This window comes from Thrips palmi, unplaced genomic scaffold (genome assembly GCF_012932325.1).
Source record: "Thrips palmi isolate BJ-2018 unplaced genomic scaffold, TpBJ-2018v1 HiC_scaffold_1, whole genome shotgun sequence".
NCBI lineage: Eukaryota > Metazoa > Arthropoda > Insecta > Thysanoptera > Thripidae > Thrips > Thrips palmi.
Genome location: NW_023144620.1, coordinates 2,293,037 through 2,312,443, shown reverse-complemented (window position 1 = coordinate 2,312,443; position 19,407 = coordinate 2,293,037). Strand labels below are relative to the sequence as shown.

Sequence of the window (19,407 nt, the reverse complement as noted above, 5' to 3'; positions counted from 1 at the left end):
AGCCAAAACGAAAAGCCGGGCGCGCGGCGCGTGGCTGGCCCGGCGAAAACCCCCTAAAAGGCACTCCTGTGAAATTAGATTTCTTTCTCTGCCGCCGGAGGCTCTCCCGGCGCTCGCTTCGCCGGGCTTGGCCGAGCGATTCAGAACAGCGGCTGTCTCTCTCGCACCCTTGCGGACAGCCCCATGAGTGCGACAGAGACAGAGTGACGAATAGACTCCTCGTCCGGCGCGCATTCAAAGGCACTCACTCGCCGGGCTCCGCTGGTCGAAACGCGTTGCGGACGCCAACCTGCCCCTCGCCTCCAAAAACACGGCCCGGCGGAAACGCCTTTTTTTGGCCAATCATAGAGGCCTCGGCTTGCCGGCCCTTCCGCCTTGTTCATCCTTTACAACAATTCGCCGACTCATGGATGCAAATTGGCCGTGAAACTTAACTCTGAAATGGTTGTTTATTTCCGTCTGAGGAGAGGCCCCTTCGGGCTGCCGGGCTCTGCCGGCCTCTGCAGACTGACTCCGAGAATCGTCGCTCTGTCTCTCTCGCACTGATGAGGCGTCCCTGGAGGTGCGAGAGAGACAGAGCGACGACTCTCGGTCTGCTGAGGGCCCCGGCCGGTGGGACTTGGCACCGACAGATCACTTTGTTTTCTCTCAAAACAACGCCTGGCAAGAACCGCACCGGCATGGCCCAGGCATGGGTCGAGGCCCCGTCTGCGCCACGCCACGCCACAACAGTGTGGCGGTGCGCGGGCGCCAGAGGTCAAGGGTAACTGGCCTCGACAAAAGCGACGTTGCACAAGAAGACATGAGGTTAAAGGCCGACCGCCGCCGCCGCCGCGTTCTCGACGTGTCGTCGTTCATTGACAGCGCACAGTGGGCCAGAAGACCGGTGGAGGCGGCCAAAACTCTAGAGGCGTTTTGAGCTCCAGAGTCGCCAAACAGGACTCGAAGCAAACATGTGACCAGCATCAATGGATTCCTCGTCCACAGAGCAATCTCACACGTTCGGTTTGAGTCCCATTTAGCGACTCTGGAGCTCAAAACGCCTCCGGGATATCAGCTGCCTCCACCGGTCTTCTGGCCCACTGTGCGCATCCCTTCCCCTGCAGGCGAAATCTGCAACGGTCGCAGGCGGCATAGCACGCAAAGCCGCGCTCATTAGAACCTTGAAATATCGCCTCCCTCTTATTTTTCGCCCGACGATCTGATAAGCTTAGTGGAAACAAGGGCGGCCGCTGAAGAGGGTGTGGAGGGCTGGTCGTCAACTACTTGACAATCTTGACGTGGAGCAGAGGGAGTTCCCACGACATGATCGGCGCCACCAGTGCCCCTGCGGGGCCCCATCCCCTTCCCGGGCAGCTGGAGCCCGTCACACGCCCCCGGCGCCCCCACACCCCCGTCCGGCCCGTGGCGCCGGCCCGGCTCCGATTTCAAGGACGAGCCCCCGTCGCCATGACAACAATTCGCGTACTTCCGGTGCCTCCCGGAGCCGTCCGGTGCAATGCGCCACGTGCGTCCTTGCGTCTTTCAGCGGGCCAGCGAAGACCGGTGGAGGCGGTCGAAGTCCGGGACGCGTTTTGAGCTCCAGAGTCGGTAAATGGGACTCGAACCGAACGTGTGACCCCACCAATGGATTGCTCTCCGAACGAGGAATCCATTGGTGGGGTCACACGTTCGGTTTGGAGTCCTAAACAAGCCTGGAACCCAGTACTACGTCCACTACGTCCAGTGCATCTCCTCCTGTGAGGAACACTGCAAAAAATTCCGTGGTTTGGTATGGAAAATGTACGGAAAATGTACGGATCTTCCATACTGGTTCTCTGTGGTCTCCATAAGGATCTCATGGAAACTGGTACGGAAAACATGTTCAGAACTTCCGTGGTTAGCAAGGTACGGACGGTCCAGGCAAAGAATTGACCAGACACGTTTCCGTACCTTTTTCGTACTTTTTTCTACCAGTGAAGTACTTGGTAACGAGTAAACCGCGGCGCGGCGGCTTTCGATGTATCGATGACCAACAAGCGCTACTTCCTTCTTGAGGGCGGCAAGGGCAACCTGCGTCGATTCATAACAAAACGAAAAAAAAATTAAAAAAAATAAAACGGAACGCGTCAAGAAAGCGCGGCGAGAAACAATGGAAGCCTTGCGCGCTGCGCTCCGCTCGCCCCGCTCAGGTGAGAGGCGGCGCGGCGGCCGACGGGCTGACGTAAGTACCCGGCGGAGGTGTGAGCGCCGCGCCCAGAGTGACAGCTCAAAGGGAGGAAAGGAAAAAAAAACACGAAGGAAAAGTTCTCCTTGCGCGACCGGCTGAGCTCTTTTGTGACCGCCAAGGCCCCAGCGCGCACGATCAGTAAATGCGCCAATTGAAGGGGCAAAAAAATTAGTCGGGAAAAACTTTAGGTGTAGGGTAATTTTTTTGGGAGGGTTTGGAAAATTGGGTTGCGAGGAACCACCTTGATTGTGACATAACGTGACGAAAGTTAGCATCCCTCTCACTCAAAATTTTTAAGCGACTGATTGATAAATATAGAAACAACACCCGGTTATTTCTGTTTTCAGTCCCAAGCTAATTATCAAATTTTTAACTTTGCGTAAGGGAGAACAACTCCCCAACAATCTTGAATTTGCTTCAAATGTTTCCAAATTTCGTGAAAGAGAGTTGAAATGCATAGAAATTACTCGTCAAAAGTAAGTAAGTTAAGTTTGTACCGAAATTCAAGGAACTTTAACAGAAAAATTCATCCAAAATTCAAAACTTTGTGCACTAGTTGAAGTTATTTCTCCTTGCTTTGGCGTGACGAGAGAGAGATAGAGAGAGACAGAGAGAGAGAGAGAGAGAGAGAGAGAGAGAGAGAGAGAGAGAGAGAGAGAGAGAATTTCCTGTGGTGTTTAGCGCGGTAGGCCTGCCTGACGGCGGTGGGGGTGCCGAAGGGCCGTAGGCCGACAGGGCCGCATGTAAAGACGCTTATAATTGGGAAGGCTTGGCCCTCGAGACCTCGCCGCTTCGCCCCCCCCCCCTCCCCCCGCTTCCACCCCTTCGTGCTGGATTAGCGTCCGCGCTGCTTTTCCCCGGCCCAGCGAACAGCCGCCTTTCGTCGCTCCGTCTCTCTCGCACCCGCGCGCAACGTTCCACGAGTGCGAGAGAGACAGAGCGACGGTCTGCAGACGCTCCAGCCAAGGTGTGAGTGTCCGCACCTCATTGTCCAGGCTCCCCTCGACGAAAACAAACCCGCGTCTCAATAGGGCCCTGGCGGCCCTGCCGGCCTCCAGACTGATTCCGAGAGCCGTCGCTCCGTCTCTCTCGCACCTGTACGGGACGCCCCGCGAGTGCGAGAGAGACAGAGCGACGACCCTCGGAATCGGTCTGCAGGACGTGCCCTTATTACCATGCCCGGGCAGTAAGGCCCGTGTCCCTCCTTTATGCGCGCTTCCCTTCACCCATCAACAGCGTCGTCATCGCGTCCTTGTCTGCGATCATATTTTCTCAGAGATCTTTCTCTTTTTTTATCCCTTCTCCCCCTTTTTGCTTACTCTCCTTCGCCTTGGGTCGCGCCAGACAGACGGGGGGAAGTTGGTGTTGCGCGTGCGGCCCTCCACTGTAACGTGTTGGGCCCTCGTGCAACCCTCGGGGCGCCCCTCGGGGTCCTCGACGGACGGGGTAACGTGACTGCCACCCGTCCGGCCATCGGGACGCACCCCCTTGCCCACCGTCGCAAAAATTTGCATCCCGCAGACTGATCCCGAGAGTCGTTTTCGTCACCCTGTCTCTCTCGCATTCGTGGGCGCTGCATGTAGGTGCGAGAGAGACAGAACGACGACTCTCGGAATCCGTCTGGCGGCACATCTGATCACGGCGAAGAGAGAACTAAAGAAAGAAAGCCGGGAGAAAAACCACAAAAAAACAACGAAAAGGGACGTTATTGCGTTATTATTTTGGCAGAGTACCCTGTCGAGTGCTGCTTTATGCCCTGCGGTGGTCCGCGCCCCGCCGGCGGCAGGGTCAACGAACCGGGGCATCATTTTTGTTTCCGAATTATTTCTCGAGTGCCTGCTGCTGCCACGGCTGCTGCCGCGTGATGCACTACTCGACCGCCGGCGGCGCGGTAGAGCACAGCATGGCACGGCAGACAGTGGGCCGGAAGACCGGCGCCGGCGGCCAAAACTCTAGACGCGTTTTGAGCTTCCGAGTAGCTAAGCAGGACTTGAACTGAACGTGTGACCCTACCAATGGATTCCTTGTTCGGAGAGCAATCCATTGGTCGGGTCACAAGTTCGGTTCGAGTCCCTTTTGGCGACTCTGGAGCTCAAAACGCGTCCGGGATTTTGACCGACTCCACCCGTCTTCTGGCCCACTGTGCGGCACGGCGCGGCACGGCGCTGATTTGAGGTGGCGGCGCCCTGATTGGCCGCGCCTTGCCGAGCCTCGCCGCGCTGCGCCGCGCCGCGCAGGGTGGGGGAAGCTCATTGGCCGGGCGGCCCTCCCTGAGTCTCCCCCCACTCCCCACCCACGGACTCGCATGGCGGCGGCGCTGCGGCAATGCCGCTGCAGCGTAAACGTCGCGAAGGGGACCGGCCAACACACACACACTCACACACATACACACAGACTACACACGTAAAGGCTCACGCACACATGCTCACACACATACGCACACACGCACACAAACATCACGACTGCGTTTCTTTTCATCGTTAAAGCAAATAAGCTCTGATCATGGTGGATTTCCATGAATGAAGGGAAAGTCCTGATGGCGATGAAAAGTCTTTTGAATTAATTAGATGGGTAAGTGTTTGAGTTGGAAGCAAATTCTGCGACTAAAAAGTAAAATCATCCCGTCTTTTCTTGTAATGACAGATGTTTGCTGGTGCTGTTTCGTCTTTAAGATATGCCGACAGTTTTTGATTATTTCAATTTCGATAATTCTGCTTTAGTTTTCAAAACCTTCGTCAATCATCATCGATAGGTAGCCCGACGCTCCTGGTTCTTGGTATCGTCAGAACACTACGATCACTCCAAAACGTCTGCGCAAAACTAAAAAAAATAAATAATTAAAGTTAAGTGCATTTAGTGTGTGTTACACGGCAGTGCTAATTGAATTCCCTCGCTTCCGCCAGCACGCCTTTCGCTGGGCAAAATAACGGGTTGCCGCTGCACACGCCTAGCCGGAAACGCCCAGCAGGTAGGAAGGCCGGACAGACAGGCAGACAGCCAGGCAGGCAGGCAGCCAGGCAAGCAGGCAGCCAGTCGTTTGGCGCATTGTGCTCGCGTCCCATTCACGAGGTCGATACATGAGAACGTCAACAAACCGCCCATCTCAATTATGCGCCGTTATGTCGGGCCCGCCCTCCCGGTGTAGGGGTGTCCCCTTACCTTGTGACAACCGGCTGTCATCTCGCGGACCCAAAGGATTCGAGGACCCCTTTCTCGCTTTTTTTATGTCTCTCTCTTCTTTTACTTCTACTACTTACTCCTGGGCCCGCTACTGTAACACATGCATGCAGGCTGGCGCACACACACACACACACATACACACACACACAGAGCTCTAATAGGATAATTGTGTGGAGAGTCCCCGCACCTTTTTCTCTGAATGAATGTTGTCGCCGAGGGCCATTGACTGAGCAGCACGAGCCGAATTTAGGACAGGAAGTGCAGACGCCCCGCTCGGCCACTTGTGTGTTTGGCAGTATGTTAATCGATTCGGAAAGGCCCTGCCGAGCACGCCCACACCACTTCGTTTCATTTTTTCTTTTTCCCCCTTTTTTTGTCGCTCTGTTGGTCATCGTAGCACGTGCTCAATGCTTATGGACTTTTGAAACACAAATATCGATGTATTGACGTACTGACGTAAGTAATGTACAGACCTGTTCATAAATAAGGTCCAATGTTATAGATACTTGAGTAAAATATGGAAAATTGTTTTTAAACTGTAATAAATTGTACATAGCCTACAGATGTATCAATAATTACGAACATAAACAAACATGTGGTGAAGATCGCAGCCCTAATTTTCACAAGATACTGAACTGTGGATCTAGTTCATTTTGTTTATTTTTTGCAGTAAATGACCCTGTAGTGTTAACATGACCGAAAAGAGAGTTGGCGCGCTTTCAGAGCACCGACCAGTCATTGCTAGTCGTTAGTTTGCTGCTTGACTCCCGTACAGTGCAGGGGAAGTGGCCCTTGGCATAGCTCGCGCAAACTTCTCAAAAAAGGGAGAGAAAAAACTAAAGAGGGAGGGGGAAAAACTTCATAGATGGTGGCTGCGCTCTCTTTACACCCCAGTGCTACCAACCAGCGGGGCATATAATAAATATCGAGACCAGGGGGTGGGGCCCCGGCCTGCTATAGCAGGCGTATACGGTCGCCCCGCCGCCTCGCGCAGTGTTGCCACGTCGCGGCACGCGCCGCGAGGGGCGTCGACTTTGAGGCTCCGCGTGTGCCAAGCAAACTACTGTATGCAGGCCCTCGCACGCCCATTGCTGCGTGACGGAATAATGACCAACTTTTGCTCAACTGTCTGCTCACTTCCAAACAAAGACTATTGGATTTTCAAATTTAGATTTCGCGCTCACGGTGGTTTTACAAAGTCTAAACTGAATAATGTATGTAAATAGGCAATGTGCTCAACTGCTTAGGGGGTAAGCAAAGGCAGACTACGAGGTCAGTTTCTAAATGCTATCCGTATTGTGTATTAGGTGATAGTACGTACTGTCCAATCATCATGCATTAGTCAAAAATGCTGGATAAAGTCCTAGGACGTCTTCAAAACTTACCCATTTTATTAACTTTCCTGCCAATTAGTGGTGATGATATTGATCATCTTGATGATATATAATGTTGTTGATGATGATGATGATGATGGTAACACATACCTTTGAGTTTTGACAAGACGACACCATCGTTGAATCACACGACTGATTGACAAAATCTGCGATACGATATGCGTGAGCCTCCCGGGAATCATCCCGCCTTCCCCACAACACAACCATTGTAACTCTGTCTCAATTTCGTCCTTATTGATCGGAGATAAAAAAAAAATGAAGCCAAGGATGCGGGCCGCGCCTTTGTGGTCCTTGGGAGGGCGCGGCATAATGATTGAGACGTGAGCTGCTCCACGACAAAGGCCGAACGAAGCACGCGCATCCATCCTCTCCAGTTTCATCTTGGAGTCGGTGACTCCTTGCCGACGGTCTGTGAGCACGCGAGCGGCGCTAAGGGTGGCTCGGAGGGAAGATGTGGGTTGCATAGTTGGGGATCAATCCAAGGTCAAATAATTGCAGTGCTACGAAAATTATTTCCGTCAGATGGTGGACACATTTAGTATCGGACTTATTTTACCATATTTTACTAAATGTTAAACGAGAGAGGACTGGAGCAAGCACAGTACGAACTTGGCAGTTTTTCTTCGTATCATATATGATTAAGGATTTTTTTTTAACTTTTTTACACCAAAAGCAATTAAAGATATTCGCATCGCGAAGAAATTTTGCTTCGTATCATTTTTTCGCCGACTTCACTGTAACAAAGTTTGAAACTCATCTTAAGTCCGACCAAACAAAAAACGATCTGAGGAGAAGTCCACAGCGACTGCTATTCAATCATCTCTCAGCCTACCACCAATACGATCCATTAGGTCGTCAAGCAAGCCTTCCGTGTCAGGATCTTTCCCATGACCTTCTAGACCACAGCGGACCACTGGACCAGTCGCACTGAGCATGCCGAAGACCTCATACAGGCAATTCAATGCGAATCAGGAACCGCGTCGGGCCGTTGCTATCGCTTGATGCCCCTTCCTCCTTCCCCTCCTCGCCGAGACGAGAAATCGTTATCACATTAGCCCTGATTGGTTGCGATAAAATAAGGACAAAACAATAAGTGTTCTCGCAGCACGTGGCGGCGGGACTTCCGCAAGGACGGGACGGATGCCCGGCAGCTCTATTTCGGTCCTCTATTAGTGGGGATCGAATTTCGGGGGACGGGGAGGGTCTGGCCGCTCGCTCCTCGCCGATTCGGACTGCAGACTGATTCCCAGAGTCGTTCTCGTCGATCTCTCTCTCTCGCCTTTATGGATTGTCTCGAAAAGGTGCGAGAAAGACATAGCCCGGCGAAAACGACTCTCGGAATCAGTCTGCTGCACGGCCAAGAAGACGAACCCGGCACCAGACCTCTTCTCGCCCCGCCGTGCATTTTCCAGTGGCGTAGCGGAAAGGGGGAACGAGAGTGCGCGAGCAGTCTTCCCTGAATTGAAATTGAAACTACACTGTTAAAAAAAATCTGAAAATTCAGACCACTTTTGTCAGACTTGGTGGTCTGAATCTATTTTTCAGACTTGTTTCAGACTGCTTGTCTGAAAATTTTGCCTTCCGGTATGAAAATTGCGACCTGATCGTCTCAGAACCTGAATTCAGACCAGCGCAGTCTGAAAATTTAGATGGTTAAGTCTGAAAATTCAGACCAACCCAAGATTTCGTTTGTCCGCTAGATGGCGCGCATGTTGCGGAACATACCTACTCCTGTTTAAAAGGCTTGTAATGTGAAAATATATTAGTTGAAAAGTTCCAAATTGACAGGACTTAATCGGTCATATGAGAACCATTCTCTGCTGCAAGATTTATGTCCGTAAAATGGGTGGAAGTTGAACAATCCACATTCTAATTTACCTCTCGCGGGTGGCTCCGTGTCGCCATTTCCTTGGGTGCCACAGGCCGGCCTCTCGAGAGTCAGGGAAAAGGACAAAGGACCTTCTCCCTCATCACGATTTTTACTCAATGTTGTCCTCTTTGGAGGTTCACACACACCTGAGATTCTTTCTATGTCATATTGATCATGTCACGAACCTTAAAGTTCACAATCTTCGTACAGGACTGAATTTTCAGACCACCAAACTCTTAAATGTAAGACTCTCGAGTTCTGAATTTTCAGACAATCTAAATGGTCTGAATTTTCAGACCTCAAGTCTGTTAATAACTTCTTACCAATTTGGTCTGAATTTTCAGACTTTTTTTTTAACAGTGTAAACATAGGCGGCACAAAAACTCGAGCTGGCCAGAATGCTTAGGGTTTTCCCGATCTGCCGAGGAAAACAGTTTCCTCTAGGAAAGGACAATCCGTCTTGCTGTCTGGTCCAAAAAGTACGCCCTCAATTCGGTAAAGAAAAGTGGCCCCGAATTGATTTACCGCCTTGCGATCAAGCAGTCCAGCCGTCAACAGCAAGCTAGAAGGTAACTGGAGGAAACCCGAACCGCAGACTATTTGCAGCTCGGCAAACCGTGTGGCAATGACTTCCTCCTCGGAGATCGAGCACAGCCAGCCACGCCACTGCATTTTTTCCATGAAGACATTCCCCCTTCCACCGCGACTCGCTGGAATGCGCTGCCGACTCGATTAGTTCGCACAATAAAGTCCCTAGCAGCCGACGAGACGACCCCCCCACCCCCCCACCTCCTTGATTCCCTCCCCCCCCCTCCCCTCCTTCCAGCGCAGCGGCTTGGAGGCTCCAGCGCCTTGGCAGGGGGGCTTAAGTGCTAATATTGCGAGCACAAGAAGGACGGCCAGGGGCGCGGCGTGGCGTAGGGGTGGCGACGCGAGTCGTCCTCCAGCGAGCGTGTGGATATACGCCGCGAGCACGCGGGGCTGGAATTCCAGCAGGCACACACACACACACACATACATACACACACATACTCACGCACACGCTGACACACACACACACATACTCACGCACACGCTGACACACACACACACACATACACACACACACATATACTCACGCACACGCTGACACACACACACACACACACACACACACGTGCACGCGCGCGCACATACATAAACACCAGTCTGCTAGGGTGGGCGCGCGACGCGGCGAGACTAAAAGTAAAAGCAAATGAGTAATTCGGGCGCGGCGCCCGAAGCGCGCTTATTGCGCTCCACGTGTGTGCACACATGCAGCCTACACTGTGCGAAAACAGCAAGTGGCACTGGTAAATTATGAAACCGTTGCTTTAAATTCTTTCTACGAGGCATTTTCGAGATAAGGCAGTCATCGACCAAGCTTCTTTCAGGTCACTTGTTTTACTTTCCGAAATGCTTCATTTGGGCCTCAACACCCAAAAAAGTTGGCTTCTTGAATCAAGAAAAAAAAATACTTTTCTTAGATTTTTCAAGAATTTTTTTCTTTATCTGAACTTCTTTCCTGTATGCAGAATTTTGTATGAAGAGTTCTTCTCATATAAAAAAAACAACAAAATTAAAAATCAAGAAACCCTTTTTCTGGGTGAAGTCCAAAATGTTTTTGGTAAAGCAAACTGAAATTCCCTACAGATAAAATCTTCATGCCGCAATGTCGGAGTTCCATCACAGAACCCAATGAATTGATTGATCTGTTAGAAAGTCAATTTGGCGATGACAGATTGAGACAGAGTGTCACGTGATGGGGAACTTAAAGCGATGACCCGACGCCGCCTGTCTGTAGGACACGCATCTCGGGACAAGCCAGACGTCGCGACGCCTTGACGGCAGGGGGGACGGGAGAGGGAGAGAGAGAGAGAGAGAGAGAGAGAGAGAGAGAGAGAGAGAGAGAGAGAGAGAGAGAGAGAGAGAGAGAGAGAGCAGGGTGCAGGTCGGATGAGTCCGTTATTAATTAATGATGTGGTGGTGAGCGGGTGGCGGCGGCGTGCCACGGATTCCTCGCGTGCCTCGCCACCCCTGCAGTGGGGCGGGGAAGTCCGCCGGAGGTTTTCGCCGGCCTGCCCGGCCTCCGGTCTCATCAGCCTCCGGCTGCTCCGGCTGCTCCGAGCCTGGCTGCTGTACAGTCATGGACTTGCGAGAGAAACGCAGTACGCGGCGAAAGCAGTGTACCCGGGATTCTCAGGCATAGTAAAACCGTCTTGGGATTCCCAGGAACAAAGGTCAATTCGCAGCGAAATCTCATTGAGTTCTCAGGAACATCAGTCAATTCCCTCGAGGGTCTCATATCTTAGGCGGCTCCTACGGAAAATAGACCCCTTTTCCAAGGGTGGGCCTTCTAGAAAAATCAGGCACTGGCGTACAGGGTTCACCATTTTAAAACAAACCTAAGAATGTTTTTCCGTCATTGCTTTAAAACCCTTAAAGTTAGAGGGGTGTAGTAAAAGAGCCGATTCGAGGTCCCCGCTTGGATCGCTTACAATGCCCTTTTGGCTTCGACAGCTGAAAAACTGTTCTGCCAATTCGTTTTGAAATGGCGGACTTGGGACTTGGGGCATACTTGCGTTTCTCTGGAACATCAGGGACTCTGCACTGCTGCTCCGGGGGGCTCCGGGTCGGCGCAGTGGGTTGCCATGAGCCCCTGGGCCGTGCTGGGCTGGGCCGCGCTGGGCCGCGCTGGGCCCCTGCCGAGACAAAAGTGCTTCTAATTACTCTTGTTGAAACAGTACTGTCTGAAGCAGCCAGGGGCCCGCCCCGCAGCCGGCTGCGCGCCAGTGTGGCGGGGTTGGGGGAAATTATTTTATGGAAGGGTTCACACGGCTTGTGCGGTGAAAAAGAAAACTTTGTCCGCTTGTGTGCTACAGGGAGATTTTTGCAGGAGAAAGAATGCGTCACACAGCACTGTTCGAAATTTTGTCTTTTTTTTTAGACCCACACAAACAAACGTCCAGGATGCACACATCACATGTCATCTCACCAGGAGATACGACCACGTACATGCAGCACGAGCTGGGAGAAAAAAGGACGGGAGTACGGAACAAGGCTCCTCAACAATTTGTCACTACTTGCCAAATCAGGAACTGGTATACGATCTCAAATCTTCTGTACTTTTTCTGTAGACCAAAATGCGAAGGTTTGTTTTTGTATTAAGCTAAATTGCACTCCTGATACACATTTCTTTCGGTCTGTGGCAGCGCGAAGCGAAGGGCATTTCATCCCCGCACGCGTTCGACGAAAAGGGTTCCACCACAGCCCTTTCCACGTCCCTTAGACCCTTCTTTTTTTATTTTTCTTCACGCGAATGAGTCGTTCCAAAGGCCAGTTACTCCAACGGCCTTCTCCGCCATTCCAAGCGTGCCGAACAAAATCGCAGTGCAACCGGAAAAACGGCGCGAAAATTTGTTGCCCCGCCGCGAAACGACTCGCTTCTTTAAGAAGACGTCCCGAGGAAGTCCACCCCCGTCGCCCGCCGCGGGAGTGCTCCGAGAAAGAGAGGGAGGGAGAGAGAGAGAGAGAGAGAGAGAGAGAGAGAGAGAGAGAGAGAGAGAGAGAGAGAGAGAGAGAGAGAGAGAGACTATCGCATTCCGTGCTGTTTATTAAGAACGCGACCGTCCCCTCCGCGCCGCCATCAAGTCCCCCGAGTCGCAGCGCGGCCGCGCAGCACCGGAGCTGCTTAGAAGCCATTCTGCAAAACAAATTAAATCTTCAAAAAGTGGAAAATTGAGGCTAAAGCCGGGCGCGGCTATAGAGCGCGGATTTAGCCGGGCGTGGCGGGGGCGGCGTGGCTGTGAAAGGGAAGGGTGGTTGCCCGTGATTGGTTAGTTGGTTATTGCCGACACTCACTCCATTTTCATGATCCAAAGGTCTTGATTCACCAGAACGGAAGGGACATTGGACACGCCAGTGAACTTTCCTACAGTTGGTCAGAAAACATCATCTGCTTAAAAAGGCAGTTCCAGTGCACTCTGATAGTTAAGGGGAAAGGGTCCTTCCGAAAGGCTGCACTACGTAGCAGCAGGGTGGAGACTTTCTCTATAATTCAAAATTAATTCGACTAAATATCTGCATAAGGTACGATGAAATTTTAGAGGTTGTTAGTGAAAAATGTGGAGAACTTTCACCAAGACAAAGAGGCATCTTCAGCGTAAGAATTTTAAAGTGGAAGACAGCAAATGAACGACCGACTCTTTCGAAATCAGAGCGCGGTTTGGCCGGGCGGCCGGGCGCGCGGCTCGCCTCGGGAGCCTCTGAGATATCGCGGCGGTGCGACGCGGTGCGGCGGGGTGGGCTCGGGTGGGTGCGTCTGGAATGCGCATTGCCCCTCGGGGGTGGATTAGGGTGGCGGGGCGCGGCGGGGCAGGTGGCCGCCACTCGTAAATAGTATTAATGGCCAAGTGGTATTTCATAAGGTCCTCGGCCGTCCGCACCCTTCTCTCTCTCTCTCTCTCTCTCTCTCTCTCTCTCTCTCTCTCTCTCTCTCTCTCTCTCTCGTTCTCTCTCTCTCTGTGTTTCTCTCTCTCCCCTTACTCTTCCATCCTCTAATTCCTACTTTTCTCTCTCCATCTTCCTCAGCCAAGATCGCTCTTGCTTCACCCCGCACACAATCACACCAAGCATCACGGAGAGAGAGAGAGAGAGAGAGAGAGAGAGAGAGAGAGAGAGAGAGAGAAGGGAATGGAATTTGCTAGCTTTCCCTGCTTGACCGCCGCGCGAAGGGCCGCGCTATTTTTCAAACACGCATTTCCACGGCGGGCCGAGGGCGGCCGAGGGCACTTGCATGCCAAGGGCGCCAGGGGCCGGCCTGCGGGGGAAGGGCGCTGGGCCCTTGCATTTGCCACGCAAGACAAATGTCACGGTGCGCTTCTGACATTTCAGCAAGCAGTTTGCCCAATATGATTTCCTTTTTTTTTTTCGTCCATTCCCCTTCTTACCGAGCGTGCCAAGTTGGGCAACGTGTCACCCCGAAAGCCGCAAGCCTGCCGTAGATCGGTGTAGGCTAAGGAAAAGGTGTGGAAAATGGGGTACGGACAAAGTGTGGACCTTCCACCTAGACTGCAGGACAGACCGCTCTCCACGAGCGTGTTCGGAGTCAGATGTTTCAAGTTTCAAGTTCGGGGTTCCAACTAGCAGCCTTGGGGTGGCTTCACATCCATATCTTGGATGGGTTTTGGTCCATAGGAGGACCACGGACCAGGCCCACGACAGTAGCTTTTCGCCACTCCGCTACACGCTAAAAACGATTCCTGGTCTTTCCAGAAAACTCCCTGGAAATTGCCTAGTATGTATCTACCAGAGGCTTCCTGGGAAAACCAGGTACCGTTTATACCGTTGTAGAAAGCGGAAGTTATCTCCCGCTTTTTCTCGCTTTCTTGCACCTGGGCGTGTTCCTCATGAGTACGAGAGAGAGAACTCCCGCCTCTCGCTGGGAATCAGCCTGGCAGTGGCTGGCAGGGCGGCCCGCTCCCCCCGTGTGTGTTGGCAGCAGTGGGGCGCCGGCGTCCTCCCCTCGCGCCTTGCCACCCACTCTCCATCCACTAACACGCCCCCTCCTCTCTATCTCTCTCTCTCTCTCTCTCTCTCTCTCTCTCTCTCTCTCTCTCTCTCTCTCTCTCTCTCTCCCTCTCTCTGGCGGGACGCCCCACGCTGCTCCGCGAACGCTCCGAGCACGCGCGCACGCCAAGCGCGTTCTGAAGGCCTCTGAAGGGGCCCGGCCGGCGCGTCGAGAAAATTCATAAAAAGGCAATCGAGGGATGACAGCGTGTCAACACACATGCCTGCCGGGCCCCCGGGCCCGAGGCCGGAAGGGCGGAGGGGCAGCCGCTGTGGTCAAGCTGCCGGGCCGAGGCTGCCCGACCACCGGCCTGTGACGACTCCCCGCTGACGAGGGGTCCCCACAGTGGGCCAGAAGACCGATGGAAGCGGCTGAAACTCTAAACGCGTTTTGAGCTCAAGAGTGGCTAAATGGGATTCGAACCGAACGTGTGACCCCACCAATGGATTCCTCGTTCGGAGAGCAATCCATTGGTGGGGTCACACGTTCGGTTCGAGTCTCGTTTAGCGACTCTGGAGCTCAAAACGCGTCTAGAGTTTTGTCAACCTCCACCGGTCTTCTGGCCCACTGTGCGCCAGCCCCCGCCCGCCGACTGAGAAGGTGGTGTGATCGGCCGGTCACGGCAAAACAGCCTGGCGCAAAGTTTTTCTCCAAGAAATAGTATCCGAACCGAACGTGTGAACAACTCACAAAAAGTGCTAGATGCATGAAATTTTGTCCTTGGAATAAATTTGTTGGCCTGCGGTCCAACCTTCGGAGCCGATGCTGAACACAGATATTTTTGATACAATCCTACAATTGGCTTCAAACTTAGCCTGTACTTCGGAATAAGTAATCCACTGGTGGAAACAGTTTTGGGTAGAATTTGGGTATAAATGAGAGGAATAATAGCACGTCACACGAGTCTGATCAACTTTTCACCTGAACCGTCCATGTTTTTCCTGCAAGTTTGCATATCCTCATGATGGCCGCGGATATCCGCAGATATTCAGTGCGGAACGTCCGCGCTCTTTCCATCTTCTATTTCCGTACATTCTCCGTCCCAATCTACGAAATTTTATTCTGCGTTGTCGACTGGATATTATTTTTCATCCGCGAATTGAGAGTGTGCCAACAGTCGGACAGACAGACAGACAGACAGACAGACAGACAGGCAGACAGACAGACGGTCAGACAGACAGACGGTCAGACAGACAGACAGACAGACAGACAGACCAGACGGGCGGGCCCCGCGCCGCCATCGACCTTTGTAGGCGCGGGCATATCGCCAGGCGGGACTCCGGGGCTCCCCCCTTTGTGCATTTAAATTGATTAATCCTTGTTTTCCAATTGAGTCTTTGAGCGCGGCCCCGCGCCGTTCTTCCGAGCCAGCCTCCCCACCGCGGCGTGGCTGCGTGGCGCCACCCAAAGGGACAAATAATTTAATCCCGACCGAAGGGGAGGTGGAGGGCGGGGCGGGGCGGTGTGAGGGAATGGGGCCCTCTGGGGCGGTGCCCCTCCCACCTCCGCGGGCTGGCTGCTGCTGCTTCAAAAAGGGACGGGGAGGAACAGAAAAAACACCAGCGTAAACCCCTGTCTCCGTCTCTCTCTCTCTCTCTCTCTCTCTCTCTCTCTCTCTCTCTCTCTCTCTCTCTCTCTCTCTCTCTCTCGGCAGGGTGGGGTGAACACGCCGGTGATACAGTCGGCGTGCGTGTTCCCCGCGCCTTTTCCACTAGTTTTCCACACGCGGAAAAGCGCCAGCGACGCTTTGTTGTGAAACCAGCAGCAGCCCCTCTTGGCGGCGCCTACTTAAATCCACAATCATCAAACCCCCTCGCCAGCGCGCTTCACTTGAGATAAATTAAACCGCAAAGCGCGTCTTCTTTTCATCGCGCGGGGACGCGTGGCGCCGCACAGAAGGTGTTGTCGGTACACATGTTACATCGCCACTTGAGGGAAATTAGAAGGCAGTTGCTTGCGGTCCCAGGGGACCGACCGACGGGCAAGTCGCGGAGTACGGACCGCCCCTGCATCCCCTGAGAGAGGGAGATGGCTGGCGCACTGGACCGCCACCCCCTCCCCTCCCGGGGGCTTCTTAAATTGATTGTTTGCCGTGCCTCTCCCCCCGGACACTCTTTGCTGCCCGATGTGTGGTGTGGGGGAATCGGTGGCGGTCGAATAGCCGATGATGTGTCCCTCAATTCACTTACCGTTCCGCCGTCGACCGGACGTCGTCTATGTCCGGCCGTCTCCGCCGCCAGGTCCGGTCGGCTCAGGGTGGATTCGAGGTGCGTCGTCAAGGGAGTGCCTTGGAATCCAGCAGCAACTGAGTCTTTCTCGCCCACCTGTAACGAAAACCGAAGCAGAGGTTCGCGCTGGTCACATTTTTCATCACTTTCGTGCACGTTATCATCATGGCGCCACCACAGTCGTCGTCATCGTCATCATCATCGTCATCATCATCATCATCATCGTCCAACATCCATATCATCATCATCATCATCATCATCATCATCATCATCATCATCATCATCATCATCCAACATCCATCATCATCCAACATCCATCATCATGTCATCATCACCCTAATCATCGTAACCACCATCGACCATCATCATCGCTGTTAGGCCTCAACAGGTTTCATTTTCACCACGCCAAACTTTTTTTTAAACAGACCGCATGATAATGAGTGGACACGCCAAACAATCAATTTCGTTTCGTTTTCGTTTGTTGGCTTGAAACTGTCACCGCCGCACGGCCAACACGTTTGTGTACGATGAGGGCCCCCAAAGTGGAGGTTTCGAGTTTAGCACCCATTACCCCAGTCCCGCCCCCCTTTCCCCCAGCCTCCTTTCTCTCTCTCTCTCTCTCTCTCTCTCTCTCTCTCTCTCTCTCTCTCTCTCTCTCTCTCTCTCTCTCTCTCTCTCTCTCCCAGCCACACCCACACCAACGCAGTCTCCGCGCACTCGGAGTAATCCGCCCTCTCGTGTTGTGGATTGAAACGTTTTTGCGTTAATCGAGCGTTAAGTTGTAATCAGATGCCAGTGTGTTGCCCCTCCGCCGCCCCTCCCTGCCGCCCCTTTCCCCCCGAAAGTCCCAAGGGGGTTGCCTGCCTGCCGCGGAGGGACGCGAAGGGGTTCCGGTCATCAATGCCCTGTTAACTGCAACAGTGCAATTCCCTGGAGGGGTCACACGTTCGGGTTCGAGTCCTGTTTAGCACCTCTGGAGCTCAAAACGCGTCTAGAATTTGGACCGCCTCCGCCGGTCTTCTGGCCCACCACTGTGTGCGGCTAGGGGGTAGTGTCGCGAGGCGATCGAACAACAACAACTACTACTACTACTACTACTACTACTACTACTACTACTACTACTACTACTACTACTACTACTACTACTACTACTAACAGTAACAGTAACAAACAACAGCAATAAACAGCAACAGCAACAACAACAACAAAGGACAGCAATAAGAACAACAAAGACAACAAAAACAATGACAACTTCCAGATGCACTGAAACTATTCAATATGGACAGAACCCTCGTCTCGGGAATCTCCAACGCGTTCGTTGTTCAGAAATGACACGAATTATAGGGTGTACTTAGAGCCTTCCCCCGGAAAAAAGCATCCAAGTAGGAACATTAGAATCTACGAATTTTCGGAAGCTGCAGAGGTTAGAGCTATTTTTTTTTTCCCAGAATTTCTTCGGATTTTTTGTTTGCAGTGCAATTCCCTGGAGGGGTCACACGTTCGGGTTCGAGTCCTGTTTAGCACCTCTGGAGCTCAAAACGCGTCTAGAATTTGGACCGCCTCCGCCGGTCTTCTGGCCCACCACTGTGTGCGGCTAGGGGGTAGTTCGCGGCCCGCACGACTCTGCGAGGCACTGCCCCGCGGGGGAGGGTACTACACTATTTTGTTGCCGCGCGCCGCGACCGACCGGGGTCGTAAAAAGCTGACATTGTGCAGAGCGAGGCCCCAGCGAGGCCCCAACGAGGCGCGCTGTGGTCTCGACACCGGATCCTTCGGGACGTCGCAAACTTTTCCTCGGCCGATGTTTCACACGAGTTTACAGCCAAGCGGCAGCGCAGCATAGCGGGTCTGCAGCCGACTGATTCCGAAAGTCGGTTCCGACGCTGTGTGTCCCTCACTGTGGCAAAAAGGTACGGAAAATCCTGTTAATTTTTTTGCCAGGATTCTCCGTAGCCCTCTTATCAATATTCTCCGTAGGCTCTTACAGTATTCTCCGTAGGGCCGCACAGTATTCTCTGTAAATCCGCACAGTCTTCTCCGTAGGACCTCGGAGACTGTATAGTCCTACGGAGATCACTGTGCGGTCCTACGGAGAATACTGTGCGGTCCTACAGAAAATACTGTAAGAGCCTACGGAGAATATTGATAAGGGGCCTACGGAGAATTACCACAAGCTGTTTACAGAATTTTCCGTAGCTTTTTGCCACAGTGCTCCTTCGCACCTCCTCGCACAACTGCGAGAGAGACAGAGCGACGACTCTCGGAATCAGTCTGCAGGGCAGGGCGGTCCGCGGGGCCTACCCCTCCTCCTCCTCGGCCTGGAGGATGTCCTCCAGCAGCAGACTGCCCCGGGGCGGCGCTGCAGACTGAGACTCGTCGCTCTGTCTCTCTCGCACTCACCCGGCGTCCCGTATGCGTGCGAGAGAGACAGAGCGACGACTCTGCTGCACGACGACGCGCCGGAGAGTGGAATAAGAGACGACTGCCCGAGGGGCGGCCGCGTAAACGAGAGTGTTCAAACTCGGAACAAAAGGCGTTTTTACGGGCGGCCCGCGCCGGGAGGGGGAAAAGGGGGAAGAAGGGGGTAAGGGGGAGGGAAGAGGAGGGGGAACACGGGCATAACCGGAAATTCGCGTTACAACGAGGATGAATGCGGGATCCCGGCGGCCTGGGCCGAGGCCGGGGGGCGGCGGCTGGAGTAGAGTGACATTGGCGGGATGACGGGGGGAGGGAGGGGGAGGGGAACTCGAGGGGGTTGCAATCATAAGCCCCCCTGACAGGCAGGCAGGTTGTGTGTCGTGGGGCGGAACGGCGCGGAGCAGCGCGCCCTTGACGGGGCGTCCTCATTCCACGTAACGCCCTTTTTCCCGTGTGGCTCCTCCGCTCTCCTGTCGTCCGTCCAAGACACTTTTCCCACAATGTTCTAAAAAGACTTAGAA

General features: G+C 53.3%; 1 protein-coding gene across 1 annotated transcript in view; it reads left to right on the top strand.

The window, feature by feature from the left end:
* Positions 1 to 19,407, top strand: part of LOC117643123 (visual system homeobox 2-like) — an 86,032-nt gene that overhangs the window by 24,141 nt on the left and 42,484 nt on the right. The window lies entirely within an intron of this gene.